General features: G+C 57.8%; 3 long non-coding RNA genes across 3 annotated transcripts; 1 reads left to right on the forward strand and 2 right to left on the reverse strand.

The window, feature by feature from the left end:
- The first annotated feature begins 5125 nt into the window (after positions 1-5125).
- Positions 5126-7328, forward strand: LOC125614649. Its single transcript, XR_007345223.1, has 2 exons — positions 5126-6467; positions 7052-7328. It is a non-coding gene; the product is annotated as an uncharacterized LOC125614649 (long non-coding RNA).
- Positions 7329-19255: 11927 nt separating this feature from the next.
- Positions 19256-20026, reverse strand: LOC125614154. The gene is made up of 2 exons (XR_007344799.1): positions 19680-20026; positions 19256-19532 (listed from the first exon to the last, which is right to left on the reverse strand). It is a non-coding gene; the product is annotated as an uncharacterized LOC125614154 (long non-coding RNA).
- A 687-nt stretch (positions 20027-20713) lies between these two features.
- On the reverse strand, positions 20714-22557 carry LOC107157880. Its single transcript, XR_001505555.2, has 3 exons — positions 21743-22557; positions 21509-21652; positions 20714-21390 (listed from the first exon to the last, which is right to left on the reverse strand). It is a non-coding gene; the product is annotated as an uncharacterized LOC107157880 (long non-coding RNA).
- Positions 22558-22574: the final 17 nt, after the last annotated feature.

A 22574-nucleotide genomic window follows, 5' to 3' on the forward strand; every position in this document is an offset into this window, starting at 1 on the left:
TCCCTCCCTCTCTCTTTCCTCTCTCTCTCCCTCCCTCTCTCTCTCTCTCTCTCTCTCAGTTGTAGGTAGACACCATCTTTATTTATTCCTTTATTTTTATGTGGTGCTGAGGATGGAACCCAGGGCCTTGCCTGTGTGAGGTGAGTGCTCTGCCACTGAGCCCCAGCCCCAGGCCCCTACATCCTCTTTAAAGAGAGAAAAAGTGCAAAGAGCAGAGGTCGGGCCCCAGGCAGCCCTCCTGCCAGCGGTCAGCTCCCCTCAGTTTCCTTGCTCTCTGGACAGAAGCTGCAGGTGCAGCTCCCAGCTGGCCACGCCCCTGTCACAAACCTGCGCCCGCCCCTCCTGCTTCTGTGATTCGGGGCCTCGGCTCTCCCCTCCAGGTAATGGCTGTGCGGCACTGGAGGGGCGGGCATCTCGGTGGGCAGCAGGGATGGGAGATGCTCAGATTCGGTCCCCCAGTGGGAGGGACCAGGGAGATTCCTGGCAGGGGTCAGAGCTGGCCAATTGCCCAAGGCTATGGCATGGGCCCTGAAGAGGACAGGGCTAGATCTGAGCCAGGCAGGCTGGCCCAGCTCCTGCACAGTGTCCCTTTGCTGTGCAGCTTTGAACAAGCGGCTGGGTGCTTCCTGTCCTGCCTCCCGTTCCGGGCCATCCATCAGCTCAGCGGTTACTGTCCGGAGCCAGCGAGTGGCCATAAATGCGCCCAGCCCCCGCCTCAAGTTGCCAGGTTTTCTGTTGTAGGAACACCGTGGGGCGTCTCACACACACCGCTAATGACAGGCATCATGGAGCAATAAAAGTGATGGGGCTGCTGGGAGGGGGCTGGCGGGAAGGGTGGGGGCGGCGGTCCCCGGCTCCCCTGGTGGTGGCAGGAGCTCTCTGAGAATTGATTAGTCTTGGACGTGCTGACCTTTTTGTTCTTGAAAAATTGCTTTTGAGCAGCTGAGGCAATAAAAGTAAATTGATTCAGAGAGAACGAGGATGAAATTTGCGTTAGGCAAGGAGCGGTGGATAAACTCCCCGTGATGTGGGCGCTGCGGCCCGGCCGGCCCCTGGGCTGCAGGAGGGCAACCCTGAGGAGTGCCGGCAGGCTGGGGGGCGAGCCGGGGCGCCAGCTGCCCCCAAGTTCTGCAGCACAGAACCGAAACTGATAGTGGAAGGGGAGGGGCCGAGATGAAGGGGAGAGGGAGTGCAGGAGGGGCAGGCAGAAGAGGAGCCCTGGGTGGGGAGAGGCGAGGGAGATTTAGGCCAGACCCGGGGAGCACGACCTGGACCCAGGGGCTGGGGGAGGGAGGGGAAGCAGCTCAGCACAATGCCCATGAAACCTTGCGCATGTCCCCATTTTACAGAATGAGGAAGTGAGGCCCAGGAAGGCTGAGGAACCTGCTCAAGGTCACCTTGCTGGGAAGTGGTAAAGCCCCGTTGAGTGCTCTGGAGCCAGCCAGGGGCTCCGTGGGTGGGCCCTTTACCAGGTCACTGTCAGCATCAAGAAGCTATGGGGGGGAGGGGTCTCGAGTCTGCAGATACGCAGGTGCAGAGAAGGGCATCTCGCGGCCAAGGCAGCAGTGCAGGAGGGACTCCAGGACACCACCGGGAGGGTCCAACTGCGTGTGCCCCTCCTGGCACCTCAGTCCCTTTCCTGGGCAGACCCTGGGAAGGGACAGCAGCTGGGAAGACCTGTAAGGATTGAAACTGTCCTCCACACGGAGATGACCTGGAACCCAAGCCAGCCCAGGTCACCAGAGAGCTATCCTCAGCCACCCAAATCCCCCTCATCCAGACTCCCGACAGGCTCCTTCTCCACATCCACAGGTCACTCTCCTGGGCTTGGTACTTGTGCAGTTAACGGTCCTGGAACTCAAGAGATGTGAGCAGACGCTAAATCGGGCCAGTCCCAAGGGGTTGACCAGCCAGGCGCGGTGACACATGCTGTGATCCCAGCGACTCGGGAGGCTGAGGCAGGAGGGTTGTGAGTTCAAACCCAGCCCCAGCAACTTACTGAGGCCCTAAGCCATTCAGCGAGACCCTGTCTCTAATAAAATAATTAAAAAGGGCTGAGGATGTGGCTCAGTGGTTAAGGGCCCTGAGTTTACTCCCTGAAGCCCCCCACTGTAAAAGGGATTGATGTCTCCTTAAAATAAAGGGACCCGTCGGGCAGCCCACGCCAACGCTGACACCAACAGCTCCCAGGCAGAGTCTGGGGGATCAGCCCCAGAGGCCGCAGTAAGGCAGGTCCCAGCTGCTGTCTCAGGGACCCAGAGGGACAGGCCCAGTGTTGAAGTCATAGCAGACATCGTGGCTCCCACAGCCCACACAACCTGCCACTCAGGGGTGCTGCTGTCCACTGCACCCAGCCAGAGCCTGGGCGGCGCTCAGAGGGTCCTCCTGCAGCTGGGCACACCTCTCTCCCTGCCCAGGCAGGCCTTGCCACCCCTGCTTTCCAGAAGGGAAGGGACTTGTGAGGGTCCCAGTGCTGCTGGCCTCCTCCCAGGGCTGGCTGTTCTCCCACGGTGGCTGCAACTGGCCGCTCAGCCCTCCCCTGGCGGCTCCAGCAAGGGGACACATGAGCTGGCTCTGGAACTGGTGGTGCCATGCTCTTGCCCTTTGCCACTTGCGCCCCCACCGGGAGGGGCTGTGCAGAGCTGCACGGTACCCCCTCAGGGCTCCCTGGGGCACAGCGGTCCTGGGCACAGGTTGCTCGGCGACAGTCTGGTTGCCAGTGGAGACGTCCCGCTCACGCCCCTTCCCTCCAGGGCACAGGAACCAGGCTGACGGGGTGTTGCCCTGGGCGGGTGCTGGGAGCCTCCTACCCCACACCCGCCCACCCTGGGACCCTCACAGACCCGTTTTGCAGCAGGGCGCCAGGAGCACAGCCAGGGCCAGCCCGGCTCCTCCCCGCTTGGGCACTGTGCAGTCTGGGCACAGGAGAGAAGGCAAAGGAGGCCCGCCTCCCAGCCCAGCTCCAACCCTGGCTGTTGTGCAAAGGCCCCAGGAGGCTGGAAAGGGGCGACTTCTGGGGGAGACGGGGGCTTCCTTAGAGGGAAACTGAGGTGCAGAGCAGTCGGGAACGGATGCAGTTTTCACAGCGGGGACGGGCAGAGCTGGGCTGCACCCACGCTGCTTGGGACCTGGGCCCTGCTGCCCTCTGGGTTACCTAACTCCCAGGGTGACAAGTGAGCAGCAGGGACTTCATCTCTGTAAAAGGAGGCGGCTCCTGGATCAGGGAGCAGCGCCTGCTCTGGGTGAGGCCTAGGCTGGGCACAGGGCCAAGAAGCCACTGCCCCCCTCCAGGGAGAGGTCCTGGCACTGCCAGCACATGAAAAGGCCTGGCGCAGTGCCAGGGAAGGTGTGCAGAGGTCGGCGAGGGCTGCACGGGCAGCGTGCTCGGGACAGGCTGCAGGGGCAGCCCGACCTGTTCCTGGGCTTGGCTGCTCTACTGCTCCGGAGCCGAGACGGCGAGGAGGGAGCGCAGGGGCCAGGCTCGTGGCCTTGCACCCAGCATGGTGGGCCCTTGAAACACGCACCCAGCCAGCAGTGGACAGAGGCAAGGGAGGTCTGGGCAGGCTGGAGCTGAGGAGGCCAGCCTCGCCAGGTGGGTCCGAACCCCTAGCCCTTCCCTGCTGCCCAGCCAGGGCTGGCAGAGTCGGCCACAGGAGGTCCTGCCCCAGCCTGTGGCCTCTACCAAGGCGCCCAGCACGGACCCCGCATAGGATTCTGCTGGAGCCCAGAGGTCCGTGCCCAGGTGCTGGCTGGAGGTTGAGCCCACCGCCTCTCACACCAGGCTCACTCTGTCGCAGTTCTCTGTGGTAAAATGTGAATTCCCCCACAGGGTCACGGAATTCAGAGAGGTCTCGTCACCGTCAGATAGAAGGTGCTACTGCCATTTCAGGCAGGTGTGACTCCAGACTTCAAAAGGGACCCCCTTCTGGAACAGGCCGACCCCCCAAGGTCTGGACAATGTACCTCCCCTGTTCACCTCTCCCTAGCACCCAAGGTCATGCCACGAAGAGCCCTCTGTGGGGATAGCCCTCAGGTTGTCCACTCCAAGGAGAATGGGAGACCCCTGGGAGCAGTGTCATGCCTCCTACAGGAGAGACACAGCTGCCAGAGGGTGTCGGCTTGCCCGCGTGCCCACATTGCAGGTGTGTGATGCCCGCGGCCCGCAGCAGGCACTCCACACACAGCGCACACCTCAGCAACGACTGGGCAAGTGTCATGCCAAAGTGTTGGTAACATTTTGAGGGAAAGGACTTCCTAGGGACCATGGGTGGACCTCAGTGGCCAGACTGGGCCTGTGGGTCCCCGTGCACAGGGGACACTGGCGCAGACCTCAAGACACTTCCCTGTCCACACTGAGTGCTGGGTGAGCTGGCATTTTGAGACGCCCCTTGGGGGTTAGTGGTTGACCATGGCTGTGACTAGTTTGGGAATTTCCTTTGACATCAGGTCATGAGCGGTGGAAGCATGGCCCTTTTACTCTGCAGCCTGTGCTGGTCTAGGGCCTGGGCTTGGGCTTGGTGGGACGGTAAATTCTCCCTTCACGCTGAGTGACCCACTTTTGTGACCCACCCTGGGCAGCTCTTTCCAGTAATCACCTCCATCATCAGGATGACAGTCTCCCTCCAGGAGGGACAGCCCAGCAGCATTTGTGGAGACCTGGAAGAGCAGTGACAGATGTGTCCTGGGTCCCAGTGACGGTGAAGAGAGTCCTGATCCAACACTTGTGGAGTCTCTGCCGAGGGCATGGGGCACACTTGTGAGCAGAGTAGGAGGGCCCTGTTCCCTGGCGAGGATCCAGTGACCATGTGGGCAGGGTCCTATGCACAAAAGCCAGGGGCGAGATGCCATCCCATCCCACTCTTATAATCCCACCTTTAGGTCACCCGAGGCAGAGCCGTGCCCCAAACCACCCGAGTGCCCAGCCGGGAAGCAGGGCCCACCCACAGGCGCTGACACCCAATCAACACAGGGCTTCACCAATACTGAGGTCCCCAAGACCTTTGTGTCATGCACTGACACGAAACATCAGAGACAGGAAATCCATAGAGACAGAGAATAGATGAGTGGCCTCCTGGGGCGGGGGAGGGAGGGCAGTGGGCGGTGATGGCTGATGGGCAGGGTTTCTTGGGGGCCACGAAAGTGTCCCGGAGCTGGACTACGGTGACATGGCACAATGGGAATTTGCTAAAAGCCTCCCGATTTCATACTTTCAATGAGAGAATTTATGGTATACTAATTATAGCTCAATAAGGGTGTTAAATATCTTAAGTGTCATGGGAAATATTCCTGAGGTTATTAATTAGTAGGTACATCCTGATTTCATTGTTTAAAAATATGTGAATGGATTAAAAAGACGAGGAGGAAATGCCAGGGTGCGCCCGCGGTCTCGCCTGGGTGACAGTCTCGCCTCGGTGAGGGAGCCTCTCACTCGCACAGGAAGCAGCCAGGAGCAGAATCTGTCCACACTGTGGGGCGATGCTGACGTCCTGGTGGAGCCCCTGGCCAGCACTGCCCTGCCCAAGGTGGGCCCTGTGACTCACAGGCCGAGGCAGCAGGCGGCCAGGGGTCAGCTCCGCCCTGGGGACGGAATGCTGCAGGGCCAGTGGGGTGGCGAGGCGGGGCCGGCTAGGTGGGTGTGCTGGGCAGGCTCCCCAGGCAAGAGCAGGAGACCAGCGGTAATTACCCCACTGGTCAGGTTTGGCACCCCTCCTTCATTCCCCAGGAGAGAGGTCACTCTGGTGCCCTGGCCAGGTTGCCCAGCCACACACTTGGCAGGACTGCCCAGGACCCTCCAGGACCACCAGGCTGGCCCAGGTGGGAGTCTGTCAGGGTGCTGGTGTTAGGGCCTGGCCTGGCTCTTGCTCTGGGCCCCAGCAGGCTCCTGTCTGTCCTGACCTGCCCCCCCCGCCAACTGCATCCAGAGAAAAAGCCAGAGCCCTCCCGGGGCAGCAGCCCTGCCCATCTGCCCCAGCCCCTGGTCTCCTCCTTCTCTGGCCCTGGCCACCCCTGTTCCCACCACAGCCTTCCTCAGCCACCCAGCCCTGCCTCCGGCCCCTCTCTGCCTCCGCTGCCCTCAGCTCTGCCCCTCAGTAGTGCTCTGCCTGGCCCTCAGCCCCTCCAGCCCTCCTCCAACGTCACTTGCCCCTGTGGCCTCTCCCGACCACCCACCCAAGCAGGCCCATGTGCACACACTCACATGCACACACACGTGCCTTGGGAAAGGAGCTGGCCCAGTAAACGAGCGCAGGATGCACAAGTGAGGGGAAGGGATCTCTGTGCTCGCACGTCCCTCCCACTGGCCGGAGGCACACGTCGCCTTGTGAGGGAAAGGCCCCAGAACGGGGTCACGGCAGCCAGCGCGCCTGAGTCACTGGGTTATTCCTGGCCACGGAGGACATCCGAGGCAGGAGTGGGCCCAGCGAGAAAGGCCTGAGAGCCCAGAGGCCAACTGACCACCCAGGGACTTGGTGAGGCCCCTGTCCTACAGGGAGGACAGCCTGGAGGGAGCAGGGAAGGGGCTTCAGGGCAGGGGAGGGGGTTCCAGAAGTCAGGTGGGGCGGACCAGGGGTCAGGAACAGGCCCCCTAGACAGTGCATGGAGACCAGAGGCGGAGGCCCAGTCTGGTCTTTGGAGGGAACTCCACCAAGGTCCGGCTCCAGTCAGGGACACCCTTGGACAGAGACGTGAAGCCTGGTACCTGCCCCTGCCCCAGCACCCACATGATGCGTCAGCAAGGCCCTCCCTGGGCCTCAACCGCACAGATGACGGGGTGTGACCATGAACCAGGAGCCAGAGCTGGCCCTCTCTCCATCATCCATGCTGCCCAGCCCGGACAGGGAAGGCCACTGAGGTGCCCTGCTGCCTCCAGACTCCAGGGCGCCCCGGAGATCCCAAGTGCCCCTGGTGGTGGGCTCTGGCCCAGGAGTGGTCAGACCAGGGAGCTCACGATGGCTGGGCTCCCCTCCACACAGGGAGGCCACGGGAAGTAGTGTCGCACCAGAAACCGGGCTTTCCTTCACCTCGGCTCTCCCTAACTGGACGACTTCCACAGGTCACCTCGCTTCTCTGAGCCTTGATCACCTCCCTGTAAGACGAGGCGGACGTCCTGACATCCCAGGGTTGGGCACAATGAGGAGCAGACACAGAGCGGGCCTGGGTCTGCGCTAACCCGAGGCTGTCATCGTCCTTCCCAGGCGAGTCCTGCTCCGGGCCAGCTCTCGGCCTCGAACCTCCTTGCTGGCCGCGCGCCTCGCCGTTTCCCCTGGGTCTGAAGGTCTCGCCCCTGAACCGTTGTTGATTCTACAAAATCGCCTTCCTCCCTCACCACAGAACTTGTCCACCTGCTCTGTGGCCACCTCTACCCCTGCCCCAGCCTGGACAGTCTCCAGAACCTTCTGCTCCTCACCAGTGTCATGTGCCTGGCAACTTCTGTGGTCACCAGGGGCCCAGAGCAGGGCTGGCAGGGGTGGGGCCCCTCTGGTTCTGTCCCTGGGCCTCTTACACTCTGGAGGCCAGGCCAGGCAGGAGGGACCTGGGGGAGGGCTGCTGGGGGAGGGTGCTGGGGAGGCTGGGTCGGCCCTCCGAGGTCAGCCCATCTATTTTTATACCCCTTCCCAAAAGGGGTGGGGCTGGCCAGCCCTGTGGCCCGTCTCTCAGCAGGGCTGTGATCCCAGAGACTCTGGTGTCTTTGGGAAGTTAGACCCAGGCTGAGGATGCTCTGAGGCCAGCAGTCCCCAGAGGGGCCCCAGCCAGCTCCCTCAGACCTTCTTCAGGGGAGGACCCTTTGCCACCAGAATCCAGAAGCCGCAGGCACTGCCCTCCCGAGCTCCGCATGGTGAAGTGGGCAGAGTGGCCTGTGTGGTGGCCCACACCTGTGGTCCTGCCCCCTAGGAGGCCAGGCAAGAGGTAGGTTTGATGGGCAGCATAGGGAGGCCCTGTCTCAAAGAAACAAACTGGAAAAAACCAGGATAGAGTGGCTCAGGCTGTTGCGAGGGTTGGGGGACTGGGGTCCCCGGGAGGCCTCACCCACATGAGGTTAGCATGGAGCTCTCCCAGGGCAGGGTGGGCTCTCGGACCACCAGGGCTGGGTCCTGGGGGACAGAAGCTCCGCCCTCAGGCCTTTTCTAAGAGCAAGGGCAGGGCCCCTGAGCATGACCACCTCAGCCTGGCCCCACTGGGAGTGAGATCCCTGTGTCCATGGGAGTCCCGGGCAGCGTGGCTGGGCTGTTTCTGCGGCCACAGGTCCATGGGGAGTCGGATGGAGAGTCCTAACCTTCCCATAAGAACACGGATCTGCCGAGAACCAGGCCTCCGGCTGGGTCCTGGTCCAGGTCATGCGGCAGGGGCGTGGCCACCAGCAGGGTGGTGGATCAGGTGCACAGACCACACGTGGCCCAGGGCACTGGCCCCAAGGTTTGACACCCCAGATCTGGCTGCTTCTGCTGCTGCCCTGGGGGCTCAACTCCACAGAAGAGAGGCCTCAGGAAGGACACAGCCTTCCCAGGGCAGCAGGCATCCTGGGACCCTGGAGGCTGGGGAGTAAGAACCCAGTGCTGGTCCCCCAACTCAGACACCCTGAGGAGTCACCCTCCTGCAGAACCCACTGGGTGGACAGAGTCCTCTGCCGGTCCTGCCTGCTCCTCCTCCCTCAGGTGTGATCCCAGGCGCCGGGCTCCTGGCCCTGCACCCCCCTTGGTGTCTGCAGTGGGGACACCCATCCCCCCAAAAAGCAGCAGGGCCTCACAGCATGACCCAGCTCGCTCCGTCCTGAGAACTGACGCAGACTCCGGCCTCCGTCTCTCCAGCAGCACGATCAGCCCCCAGAATTCCTGAATAGCAGCCCCAAAGTTCACGCCCAGCAAACCTCAGAAAGGAGGAAACGGGGTCTTTGCAGGTGTGGCTATTGAAGGACCCTGAGACGAGGCCAGCTGGATCTCCAGGGTGGACCCTAAACCTGGTGTCCTCGCAGGATGGGAGCGGACACAGGGACATGTGGGGAGGACCCATGCTGGGGGAGGCAGAGATGGGGTTCACGTCTGGGAGTGAAGTCATGGGGTGCCAAGGCTTGCTCTTGCCTCCAGCCCCCAGGGGGCCCCAGGAAACCCACAGGAGGACCTGCACTTCAGGCCCCCAGAGCCCCGGGATTGTGCCCTCCTGCGTCCTGCTATGGTCACTCGTTTATTTGTTTTGCGGTACTGGGGACTGAACCCCGGTGCTCTGCCACCAAGCAACATCTGCAGTCAATTTGATTTTAAATTTTCTTCTTTTTTTTAAAAAATATTTTTTAGTTGTAGTCGACACAATACCTTTATTATATGTGGTGCTGAGGATTGAACCCAGGGCCTCGCACGTGCTAGACAAGCGCTTTATCGCTGAGCCCCAGCCCCAGCCCCGTCAATTTGTTTTTTATTGTGAGACAGGATCTCTCTAAGTTGCTGAGGCTGGCCTCAAGCTTGCAATCCTCCTGCCTCAGCCTCCCAAATCACTGGGCTTGTAGGCGGGGCCAATGTGCCTGGCCCCGTTCTGCAGTTTTAAGCTTCCTAGTTTATGGGAACTGGTGCAATTTCAGAGCAAAAAGACCGAAGGTGTAAAGGTGCTCTCTGTCCCGTTGCAGCCCGGACTCCCCAGCTGTGCTATCTGGTGCAGAGCTGCCCTTGATGTGTCAGGAGGGGGAGGGGGCGGCGCTGTCAGGGCAGGAGGGGAAGGGTCTCGCCCTGCTATGGGGTGGATTATATCCTGAAGGGCTTGGGAGTCCAGCAGGAGAGAAAGGGGGTGGGTTTGGGTTCTAGGAAGAGCGCTCCGTTACCAGGCGTTTGCTGGAGTGAAGTGTGGGAAGGGACCAGTCACTAATGGGGACTAGTTGTCCTCGGTTTTAGCACTGAGCTCCCCACCCTGAGGAGCCGCTGGGCTGCGGGTGACGCCAGGGGAGGCGCTGAGGACCCAGACCTGTGGACTCCCAGACAGGGGACAAACACCAACACCAGGGCAAGGGCCAGGCACAGCAAGGAAGGCCACAGCGTGGCCCATTTAAAAGGCTCATTTTCTGAGACAAGTCACCTGGGGCTGGGGGTGTGGCTCGGGGGTACAGCGCTGGCCTAGCATGACGAAGCCCTGGTTGCACCTCAGTGCTGCGAAAATGGGGGTCAAATTAGAGAGAAACTAAAAAGGCACAGGAAGTCTGAAAAGAGGCCACAGAGTGACTGGGCTGACAAACCCCCTCGGCCAGGTGGTCGAGTCCGTCCACAGCCAGGTACGCACGCTCTGCCCCCATGGTTGTCCTCAGAGCACAGTCAGCCGTCACTCACAGGGGCACCCTCTACAGAACCCCTAGCCAGGCTCCTTAGGGTCTCCAGGATCTCTGGGAGCAGTGGCCCACGCCTGCAATCCCAGGGGCTCAGGAGGCTGAGGCAGGAGGACCACGAGTTCAAAGCCAGCCTCAGCAAAAACAAGGCACTGAGCCACTAGTGAGACCCTGTTTTCTACATAAAATACAAAATACAAAATAGGGCTGGGATGTGGTTCAGTGGTCGAGTGCCCCTGAGTTTAATCCCTGGTATCAGCCCCCCCCCCCAAAAAAAAAATAAAACAAAAACAAAACAAAAAAACTTCCAGGGTCATTGAAAGGCTGAGAAGCTGTCAAGGTCAAGAGGAGCCCAAGGAGACATGGGGACCAATTGTCATGTGGGATCCTGGGCAGGAAGAGGACGTTAGGGAGAACGGGAAAATCTGCTTCAAGCACAGAGTTCCGGGTGTCAATGCTGGTTCACTCACTGTGAGAAATGTCCACACCCGTGTCAATGTAGGGGACACTGGCCATGGGCACCTGGAGCTCTCCGTGCAGCCACACAGCTTCTCTGCAAGTCTAAGACTCCTCTAGCCTCCAAAGTTTATTAAAAAGAAGAAGATCATTCAAAGAACACAAATAGTTTACAAAGAAGAAATAAAAGTTGTTCAGTGAACGTCTGACAAATCCTCAATCTTAAGGATAATCAGACAAAATTAAAAGCCCCAATGAGCTGTATTTTCCCATTGGCAAAAGTTTGCCTGGTTGGTTTGCTTCGTTTTGTTCTGCGGTGCTGGGGAGGGACCTGGCCTTGTGCGCGCCGGGCGAGCCCTCCACGCTGAGCGCACCCCAGGCTGGTGGATTTACCCCTGTGGTGAGGGGGGCCTGTTGGTCAGTTCCTCTGCAGCCCAGACTGACAAAGGAAATACTGGGTCCCTGGTCCCCACAGAGGTGCTAGAACCCCAGGACCAAGCATGTGTCACCTCGAGAGTGTGGGCATGGTTTCCATGGTGATCAGCAAGGACAGGTTGGTGTCTGATGCTGGGTACTGACCCTTAGAGAGAGCTGAGGATGATTAATGGAACAGTGGCCCAAGGGACCATCAAGCCATGTCATAAAAGATCAGGCAGGCCCCCTCCCCAGCTGTCAGACCTACACCAGACCCCAAATCCTGCAGGCCAGGTCCCCATATGGAAGGGCCCACAACCCCATGAACAGTGCAATGATCAGAATTCCCTTGGCCCTTCCCTGAAGTAATTCTGGCCATGTGCCACATACTGGAGAAAAGGTACAGTGTCCCTGACTGTATAACAGCATAGACTGCACCCCACGGCCGCTCATTAGTCCATGAAGCAAGAGCTTTCTCAACGAGGACATGGCCCTGTTGGTGGGCAGGTGTCAGGCTGTGCAAGCTGCTGTAACAAAACACTGTCAGCTGGCAGCTCCTATCAACGGACCCGTGTCACTCAACCTGGCACCCGGAAGTCCCTTACACCAGAGCCAGCAGACCCCAGGGCCTGTTTCCCGGTCCGTAGATGGCACCCCCGCACGTGATCTCACATGGGAGAAGGTGACCTAGTCACCTCCAGGCCACCCCTTACTATCATCTCCAAGGGGTTCAGACCTGGTGCCAGGGTGACAACACCAGAGAAGTCCACACTGCGTCCCTGGACTCTGTCCTGTCCTCCAGGCCAGGGGAGGAGGGCTGTTATCCCGCGGAGTCTGAGTGGGGGCGAGTCATCACAAGGGTCGTCATAGGTGACAGAGGGAGGCAGGAGGGCAGGAAGCTGTGGCAGTTGGAGTGATGCCACAGGGGCTCCGCCTGATCCCACCAGCTCTGAGGATGGAGGAGGGGCCGGGGCCGGGAGCACAGGGCCCTCCGAGCGGAGGCCCCTGGAGCCTCCAAAGGAGCCCAGCGCAGCTGATGCTAAGTTGATTTTAGCCCAGCAAGAGCCTTTTTGGACTTCTGGCTCCCGGCCCGTGACGTTTCAAGCCACTGACTGGAAGGCGCATTGTTATGGCAGCATCTGGCTCCGAAGGTGCCATCCCTCCTCTAAGACGGTGCACAGGGGAGGGTGTCATCTGGGGACATCAGTGATCAGGGCCTACAGGGCTCAGGGTGGTGGCTTGCTCACCTGCCCATTCGTTGGCTACTCTCACTCTTCAAAACACAGGCACAGTCTGGAGGACGACAGGAGAGGGCCACGGAGTCACCCCCGGTCTGCTGCCCTCCAGAGGCGCTGCTTGGCTGGTGCAGAGTGACAGGGAGGGACCCTGGCCCAGCAGGGCATTCTCCTCCATCCCGCGCAGCGTTCCCGAGGCAGGACCGTGGCCTGCGCCCGTCATGACACATCCCGAAGGCCCACCTCCCAGACAGCGTCACGTGAGACCACTACACCAATGCTATCTGCTGTCGCGTTGACCGGGTGGGCAGGAAGCGGCCAGCCTTGGGGAGCCTTGATGAGGCACGGGCCTGCCGGGGAGGGAGACCCCACCAGGTCTCAGGGTCCAGATGGCCAAGGCACGCAGGGCGCTAGCCAGGGTCTGGCCCCTCTTCTGCACCTGGGAGGACTCCTCTGTCTGAGGCTCAGGTTGTTCGGCACTGGATGCGTGAAAGGCCCCGAGAGACCCAGGGTGGGAGGGGGCTCTGCGGCAGGGCGGCTCTGCCTTGCGGCCCTGGGACCCTGGATGCTGTGCAGGAAAAGAGAGCCAGGCTGGGCTGATGGCAAGCCCCTCGGGAGTCACAGGCGGACCCCTGGGAAGGGCACATTGTCTGCCCACGCTCGGGGCTGCCCTGGGCCTGGCTGGAGAGCTGACCAACCAGTGGCAACCGAGGCAACAAGGACAGCCAGTCATGAGCTGGGTCACCTCAGAGCCACCGAGTCAGGTGTGCAGGCCCCTCCCGCGCAGCTGCACAACCGGAGGCAGGGGCCAGCTGTCTTCAGCACTGCCCAGCAACCTGGGGACGGGAAGCCCGATTCCCACTTCAGACCAAGGGACCCATTTATGCCAAAGGAGTGGGAGTGGACCCTGACCATGGGATCTGCTGGCTCTGGAAGACGCAGCTGAGATGACCCAAGGAGGTGACATCATCCTGGCAAAGCAGAGCACACTGGAACCAGCGCCATTCCAGGCCGTGTCCCCAGTAGGTGGGACACACGGGGCCAGGGACAGGAGTGGACGGGGCACCCACCTCCACCCTCGCTCCATGGCCACACGTGGGAGAATGGGGGACGAAGGCCATGTCACCTCCAGCCCCAGAGCAGCCACAGAGTCGGAGCTGGGGTGTCCACAGACCTGCCTCTCATTGGCCTCCCCAGGGACAGACCAGAGTGGGTCGAATGGTGGCCCAAAGAGAGGTCCAAGGCCTGGCCCCAGAAGCCTGTGAACCTGGTTTTTTTGGGGAGATAAGGTCTTTGTCGATGTGACTAAAGTTAAAGATCTGAACTGAGGTCACCCTGGGTTACCCCAGTGGATCCTAAATCCAGTGACAAGTCTCATCAGAGACAGAAGAGACTGCGGCCACAGAAGGCCATGTGAAGGACCCTCCCCTGGACCTCTGCCGACCCCCCCATGTCAGACCTCTGGCCCCAGAACTGGGAGAGTCGGCCACCATGTGTGGAACGTGTTGAGGCAGCCTGAGGAGCCAGCCCAGGGCCAGCTGCAGCGGAGGCCTCCTTCCCCATGGGGCACATAACGCAAGTGGATGTCAGCGGCTAGAGGGCTGATGGGGTGGGTGGCCCTGGGTGCCGGGGTTGGTGGTGGGCAGCAGTGGACACTGTGTGCTGCTCAGAGCCCTCCAGGACCTGGGCACTTGGTCCCATAGCTGCCCCCCAGCACTGTCCCATAGCTGCCACCCAGCACTGCTCCCTTGGGGCAGCCCAGGCCTGGGGACTGGGCCTGCCTCAATTCAGGGTCCTCTTCAGAGTGTCCCAACTCTAGAGCTCAACACGGGGCAGCCCAGCTTAGCCTCTGCCTTCACTCCCCCTAGTCCCAACAGAGGCTCTGAGAAGGCACCACAATAAGCACCCACGGCCCTGATGCTGAGTCTCGGAGTCTGACCCCAGGAGCTCATCTCTGAGGGGCCCGGTCTTGCACACGCTAGGCAAGTGCTCTACACTGCTCCCCCCAAGCTTTTTTTTTTTTTAAGACAGAGTCCTGTTAAGTTGCCTGGGCTGGCCTCTAGCTTGCAATCCTCCTGTCTCAGCCTCCTGAGTATCTGGGATTACCGGTGCACACCACCACACCCAGCAAAAATGGAGATTGAATGGTGGTAGGGCAACCCAGGATCCGTCCAGAATAAAGGTGAAGTTGAACCTGAACCTCATACCTGACACGGGATAAATCCCAGGTAAAGCTGACGGGTGCTACGAGAGTGCAGAGAAAGTTTTTAATGATTGTAAATTTTATTTCCAAACCAGATGCCATAAAAAACAACTGGATTTGGTTACAGTTATCATTTTTAAATCTTCATAGCCAAACTCAGAAAATATTGGAAATTAAGAAACGATGTGCAATTCATTACAAAGGAGATTGGAAAAAAAAAAAAAAAAGATGACAAATCATTTTTTTTTTTTTTGGTGCTGGGGATCGAACCCAGGGCCTTGTACATACAAGGCAAGCCCTCTACCCACTGAGCTATAGCCCCAGCCCACAAATCAATTTTTCAGAATTCAATAATTCAGTAAGAAATGTGGTCAAGTGACAGTGTCAAGTGGCAGATAAAGAAATGCCTGTGCCCCTTGAACAAATTAAAATACACTCAACTCCCCCTTTTCAGTGAAGTAAATTCAAGTAACGATTCATCATTTGAAAGTGAAGGAGACGCTGTTCTTAGTCACCCCTCCCTGGTGTTGGAAGCCGCCTCTCTCCAGTTCTAGAATGTTCCAACACCCAGAAGGAGACCCCATGCCACTCAGAGCCATCCTCGGTCCCTCCCCAGACCTCAGCAACCGCCCCGTCTCCCTGGATTTACTTGTTCTGGATATGATTTGTGTGAGCAGAACCACGTGAGACGCAGCCTTGGGACAGGCTCTCTTTCACCCTGTGTCAGTCCCACCCGTGGTAGCCGGTGTCAGGCATCATTCCTTCTGACAGTGGGACCGCGGTTGCCAATCGCACGGATGGCACGGGATTCTCTCCGCATTTGGTGTGGCCGGGTGCCCTTGGACTCCTGTTCTCAGTGCTCCAGGGCGGTGTCTGGGGTGGGGACCCTGGGCCTTAGGTCATTCCACGTTTCACTTTCTGACCCCCTTTCTGCACGTGCCCCTTCCTGCTGTGCTGTGAAGTGGCTTCTTTTGTTTGGTAGCAGGGATGGAACCCAGGGTGCTCCACCGCTGCCCTGAGCTCCCTCCCCAGCCCTTTCTCACTTTTATTTTGAGACAGGGTCTCGTGAACTTGCTGAGGCTAGTCTTAAACTTGCCCTCCTCTGCCTTGGCCTCCTGAGTCATGGGGATCACAGGTGTGTGCCACCAGACCTGGCTCCATCTTGAAATCAATTTTTTTCAATTTATTTCCCGGTGGTAAGACAGACATGGTAAGTTACCATCTTGATCATGTTTAAGTGCACAGTTGGTGACCTTACATGCCCATGTGCGAAGGTCGCCGCCGTCCATCTCCAGAGCTCTCTTCATCTTCCAAAACTGGAACCCCCATGAACCAGCAGCCCCTCCTTCCTCCTCCCCAGCCCCTGGCCGCCCATTCCACTTCCTGTCTGCTCAAGAGACTCCACAGATGAGGGAAAACTCACTCTTGTCCTTTGTGCCTGCTGGCCATGGCAGGTGTCGGGCTGAATCATATCCCGTTGTACGGAGGGGCCGTATCTTGACCATCTACTCACCTGTCAATGGGCCTTGGGCTGCTCTCACCTTTTAGCTATTGTGAAAAGCCCTGCTAAGAATGTGGGCATAGAAACATCTCTTTGAGACCCTGCTTTCAGAGGTCTTTTGAGGATTTGTTTGTTCTGCTATAACAAAATGCCTGAGGCTAAGTGAATCAGAATGAACAGAAGTTTATTTCTTACAGTTCTGGAGACCAGGAAGTCTAAGACAGGTCGCTGGCACTGATGTCCGGCCAGAGCTGCTTCCTGCTTCCAGGATGGAGCCTCCTTGCTGCGTCCTCATGTGGTGGAGGGTGGGAGGGCCAAGGAACGCGACCTTCACCTGGAGCCCTTTCTTGAGGGGCTAATCTCACTCACGAGGGCTGAAGCCTCATGGCTCTGTCACCCCCCGAAGCCCACACCTCTCAGTACTGCTGCACCGGGGACTAAGTCTCCACAGGGTCTTGGAGGGGTACACAGTGTGTGAGCGGGAGCGGGGGCCTGGGTCACACTGAGACCCCATTTGGCTCCTCTGAGCAGCGAACTCCATGGCGCTGTGTCCCTTGTGCCCCTTGGCCTGGCCTTGTTAGCATAATTTTCTGAGGATGGTTCCTTCCTTCCATTTTAATTTAAATTCTATTTTACGATAAGTCACAACTCACTTGTACAAAACTCAGAAGATGCCATGGGCCTGAAGCCTCCTTCCATCCCTGAACAGGGCTGCCCGGGACCAGGGCAAGAGAAAGCGCGGCTCCGGTCTCTCCGGTCCTCGCCAGGCTGCCCTGCTGCTGCTGCCTGTTTTGCTCCTGCCCTGGCCGCCGCCCACTTCTGGCCTCCTGTGGTCCCTCCTTGGGCTTCTGATTGGGTCTCCCTGAGAGTTACCAGTGGTTTTCCTCCAAGGCCAAAGGGGGCCTCCTGCAAGAGTGCCCTCTCAGGACCCTTGCTACACCCGTTTTGTTACCCGTGGTCTCTCCAGGGTGTCACTGCCCACAACCCAGTGACCAGCCTCACGAAGATCAACCTCAACATTGGACCAACAGACCTCAGAAACGTGCCCCCCACCCTGGGTCCCGAGCAAGCACAGAGACTGGTGCCCCCGAGTGTGCCGCCTCTGGGTGGGCATCCAAGGGGCTTTGGGGGGCTGGGGGAGGAGGGAGGGGACTCGGGGTTGGGTTGGGAGGGGTGGGTTTGTGTTTCCAAGACCCGGGGACATGGGAGTGGGAGCTACAAGCCCCGGACAATGCTGAGTTGACAGTGGCAGGAAGACGCAGGAATGGGACGCGGTCCTGCCTACAGTGATGGCGATGAGGACCGTGACCGTGACAATGATGGTGGCAGCAATGACAATGCGGAGGGAGGAGGAGAGGGGGTTGCCAGCCTCTACCGAGTGCCCACAGCCCTGCCAGCTCCACCTCGAGGCTGTGCATGTCCCTATCGTCCCTCTTACCCCGTCTCCCTGCTCCACCTGCAGCCCTGTGCAGTAAGATCGCCAGGTCCGCCTTGCAGAGGGTCCTCTGTCCTCTCTCACTGTCACCTCCCCTCCAGGACTCAAACTAAGGGCTGGGAGGTCACACTCCCCGACTTCCCGGAACCAAGCAGACGTAGGACGGGAGAAGGAGGAGGCCCTCCCGTTGGCGGGTGGCTCCCAAGGCAGGGAGGATCAGCCGCCCTGAGGTCCGCAGGCTCCGTGGGACAGCGCTGAGGCTGCACCAGGGCTGCACAGGGGCAATGCTCTCCGGGGACCCGCAGGCTGGTGCGTGTGTCTTCTGCTGAGCACGAGATCTCTGCCCATGCCTGAAGGCCTGGCCCCGCACCCACCCAGTACCCTCCTCCTTGTGCTGCTGCGGGGGACCGAGGTCGGGGGACAGCACCAGCTACATCATTGCACATACCTGGTCCCCACCTCAGCTGGCCTGGAAGGACCCCTCAAGGTGGCAGCTGCAGACACCTGCCTGCTGGGACTCCTGGGATCTTGCCTGCAGGGACAGGGCCTAAAAATAACCAGGGATGAGGGGACTACAGTACTTCCAGAAGCAGGGAGGCGGCGGGGCTAGTACTAGGAGATCTAGTGCAGGGTCAGTCCCACTGCTCAGCCCGGGTCCAAAGGCCCAAGACCAGGGAAGCCCACAGTGTAACTCCCGGTCCTGGCTGCAAGCCGGGAGCCTGGGACACGGGAGAGTCCCGGAGTCTAGAGCAGAGGTGCAGTGCTAAGGCCCATGGGCAGGCGGAGAGGGTGTCCCTGCTCTGGAAGAGAGTGAGAACTCACCGCCACCACCTTTCGCTCTGTCTGGGCTCAGTGGACAGGACTGCGCCCACCCACACTGAAGGCAGGTCTCGCCCTCTCAGCCCAACCCACCTGTGCCAGTCTCCTCTGGAAACACTCTGCCCCAGCACCTGGAGCAACCAGTCGTGCTCCTCAAACGCCAAACCACCCACAGCTCCTGATCCGCAGGAGGGGGACCCTGGTGCCTGCGGAAGCATGGAGGAAGCCGGGGAAGGAGGATGCCTTACCAGCTTCCCAGGTCTCTCTCAACCCAGCCCCAAATCAACCGTCCCCACCTTTCAGGGATCTTGCCTGTCCGCGCCAAGCTGGAACAACCCAAGAACATACTGGAGGAAGCCAGCAAAACTACAGGAAGACTGAGAACCAAGGAGACACCAGAGCCGGTCAGCATGTCCCGCTCAGCTGCGTGCGTGCAGGGTGTTATGTACAGCGTCCTTCAGAAGGGGCAGGAACAGAACTGGATCCAGTACTCAATCATCATGGCAGAAGGCCAATAATGCCTCAGTGTAGATTAAGATAAAGGCGCAAGTGGCGACTGCCCCCAGTTCAAAGCCCTGAATTGTGTCTTTATGCCATTGACCCCTAAGTGCAAGCCCCTAACCAAAACACTCTCTCGACTCCAGCTCACTGCACCCAGCGAGCAACAAAGGCAGCCGACTCCACAGGGCTGGAACAGGCTCTGACCCCCGTCCCCGCCACCCGCCTCCACATCCATCCATCAACAGATCCTGTTGGCTCGACCTTCAGTATTGATCCAGAATCCAGAATCGGAACATGGATTCCGCCGGTGTCACCTGCTACAAAAAATCAGGCAAGACATTCTAGGGAAAGACAACTACAGACCCAAACCCTCATGAACATAGGGTCTCAGTTTTAGCAAATCAAATTCAATGATATATTAAGAGGACAATTCAGCTTGACCAGATGGAGTCCATCTCAGGAACAAAGGTTGGCTTAACATTTGGAAAGCAATCAATGCAATTCCTAACAGAGGGGGAAAAAACAGGTGATTATCTCAAAATAGATGCAAAAAACTAAAAACAAAAGCATTTGGCAAAATCCATTCCTGGGGCTGGGGTTGTGGCTCCGTGGTAGAGAGAGCGTTTGCCTCACACTTGTGAGGTACTGGGTTTGATCCTCAGCACCACCTAAAAAAATAATAAATAAAGTAAATAAAGATATTGTGTCCATCTTAAAAAAAAAAAAAACATTCCCGACTTAAAAAAATAAACAAACAAAAAATTGCAAACAAAAGAAAACCTCCAGCAAACTAGGACAGGAGGGGGCCTCCTCACCTGGCGTGGGGCGTCTGTGAAAGTCCCGCAGTGACGCAGTGACGGCACAGTGACCCGGAAGGCGAGAGCCGTCAGGCGTGACCAGGAGCTGCTGTGTCTGCCCTGGCCAGTCCTGCCGCGTCCCACGCTGGAGGTTCTGGCTCCTGAAGCAAGGAACAGAAAGGCAGCCAGACTAGAGAGGGGACAGGGAAGCCGCCTTTGACCTCTGAGCCGCCTTTGACGCTCATGACCCAAAACACCCAGCTGGGGCTGAGCACAGCTCAGGAAGGAGCGCAACAGGGGCGCACAGACCTCTGCCTGCAGGCTTCCTGGCGCTCCACCCTCAGCACCAAAAGCAAACAAAACAAAACCCAGAAACCCTTGCTAGAGCTAATAAATGAGGTTAGCAGGTTAATTGTGATTAAACTTAATAGTACAGAGGAAAAAAAAAATCCCTTCATAGATTGGAGTTACCCAAATTCAAAGCTTCATTAGTGGTTGCCCAGGGCTTCAGATGGGGTGCAAGGAAATGGGGTACAGCCGCTGGGGGGGTTACTTTGCAGGTGATAAAGGAAGAAACACTGACTCTCACGATGTGTGCACATATCTGTGAATAGACTGAATCTTTGAGTGAGCGGCACACTTGAATGGTTGAACTGTGTGGCGTGTGAAGTATATGCAGCTCAACAAGCTGTTCTGACCTTCCAAAGAAAAAAAGAAAACTCTTGCTCCCTGAAAGAGCATTTAGAGAATGGAAAGGCGAAAACTAGGAAATAATGTTTGTAAATCGCATATCCAATAAAGGCTTTGTGTGAAGAGTATAAAGAAGTCTCAAAACTCAACAAGAGGGGGCTGAGGTTTTAGCTCAGTTGGTAGAGTGTTTGTCTCCCACGTACAAGACCCTGGGTTCAATCCCCAGACCTACCAAAAAAAAAAAACCAACCCTCAATAAGAGGGCTGGGGTTGTGGCTCAGCGGTAGAGGCTCACCTAGCACATGCATGGCCCTGGGTTCGATCCTCAGCACCACATAAAAATAAATATTAAAATAAAGGTATTAGGTACAACCAAAAAAGTGAATTAAAAAAAAAAACTCAACAAGAAAGCAAACAACCCCCCTGTTTGCCCCCAAATAACTGGACGTAAGATTCGAACGCACTTCACCAAAGATGCATCTGGCAAATGAGCCCATGGAAAGATTATAAATATCATCAGTCACTAGAAAAATGCAAATTAAAATCATAGTCAGATACCACTGCACACTGTCAGAATGTCCGAGGTACGTCTGAGGCTATCAAGGGCTTGATGAAGAGGGGGGGGGATCTGGACTTCTCACACTGCTGGTGGGAACGCACATGCTTTGGGGAAGTTGGACACTGGCTCTCTCCTGTAACCCAGCCGTCCCGCTGACCTGAAGGCTCAGCTCAGGGTCACTCCCTGGTCCTAATTTGCATTTTCCCATCGGTATCTTAAGTGAAAGCTCAAGTCCCAACACGACCCCTCTAACAGCGTTCACAGCCGCGTGGTTTGTGATGGCCCCAAACCAAGCACAGCCGTGTCACCAGGAGGCCGGGCCAACAAACCGCAGCGTCCCACGACTGGACGCCACTCTCCTCGTGTTACAAAGGGAAGCCCCCATGGCAGCCAGCGGCAGGGATGAGTCGAGACCAGGACAGAGGACGTGGTGAGCAATTTGCGGTGACAGAAGACAGCAGTGGTCACCTGGGGACACGCCTGGGCGGGGAGGCAGGGAGGAGCTGAAAGTGGGGAGCTTGACAGGTGCACGTGTGTCCAAACTCATCAGATCAGGCTTTTTAAAGTAATTACACAATAATAATAATATTAAGCTGACCTTCAAAGTTAACGGCAAGAGAAACAAGTGACACGATAAGTAAGGGAAAGTTCGTCCCCTCCCGCGGGGCCTTCTCTCCGCTGAGTGAGCTCCGCGGCCAGTTTGGGACTTGGCCACACATTTCGCACGTCCGTGCTGCAGAGCCTGAGGGAGGCGGGGGGATTATTATCACTCAATCATATTTTAAAGGGGGCTCATGCCAACCACTTCCATCTGTTCTTCTCCCCTCTTTACCAAATATCCGATGGGCGTCCCCTTCCTTGTGGATCGACACAGATCTAACTCATTCTTTCTCAACGTCGCCACGCCGTGAAAATGCGATTGACAGATCATTCCTCTAAAGGTGCACATCTTGATTGCTTCCCATTTCTTTTAGTCTTGCTTTGGTTTTGCCCTCCATAAGCAATGCTGAGTCAACATTCTTTTGTATCTATTCTTATGCATTTCAGTTTTTAGTTTCATAGAGGAGGTCCCTGAAAGTGGGACCACTGGGTTAGAGCTCACGGTATCATTTTCTTAGTAGAACTCACCAGCTGTCCTTCCCAGAGAGTGGCTGCAACCGGCAGTTGCACAGGTGGGGAGGCGCCTGAGCCCACATCTGGCTTCCTTGCAGCCTAAGACTGCTGTTGATCGCCAGCAACCTGAAGGCTCAGCGCAGGGTCACTCCCTGGTCCTAATTTGCATTTTCCCATCAATGAGGCTAAACACTGTTTCATGTTTCACCCCTAGGACCAGTGTGCTCATTGTTTTCCCCTTATACCATGTTGCTTTATTGGGGTTACATTGTACCCCTGGGGAGTTGCCAGGTTGAACCCAGAGCTTGCACAGGCTAGGCCAGGCAACCCTCTACCACTGAGCCACATCCCGGTTCCTACATAGGTTTTAGGTACAATCGACTCTGAATCTCCTTTTCTATGAATTACTTGTTTAGATTTTTTGCTTTTTTTTTTTTTTAACATTGAGTTATTTATCTGTTTCTTGTGAAGTTTATTGTAATTTTTTTTTCTTTTTGTAATGGTGCTGGGTGTTGAACCCAGGGCCTCACAGGTGCTAAGCATTTGCTCTG

Source organism: Marmota marmota, unplaced genomic scaffold (assembly GCF_001458135.2).
Source record: "Marmota marmota marmota unplaced genomic scaffold, marMar, whole genome shotgun sequence".
NCBI classification, from domain to species: domain Eukaryota; kingdom Metazoa; phylum Chordata; class Mammalia; order Rodentia; family Sciuridae; genus Marmota; species Marmota marmota.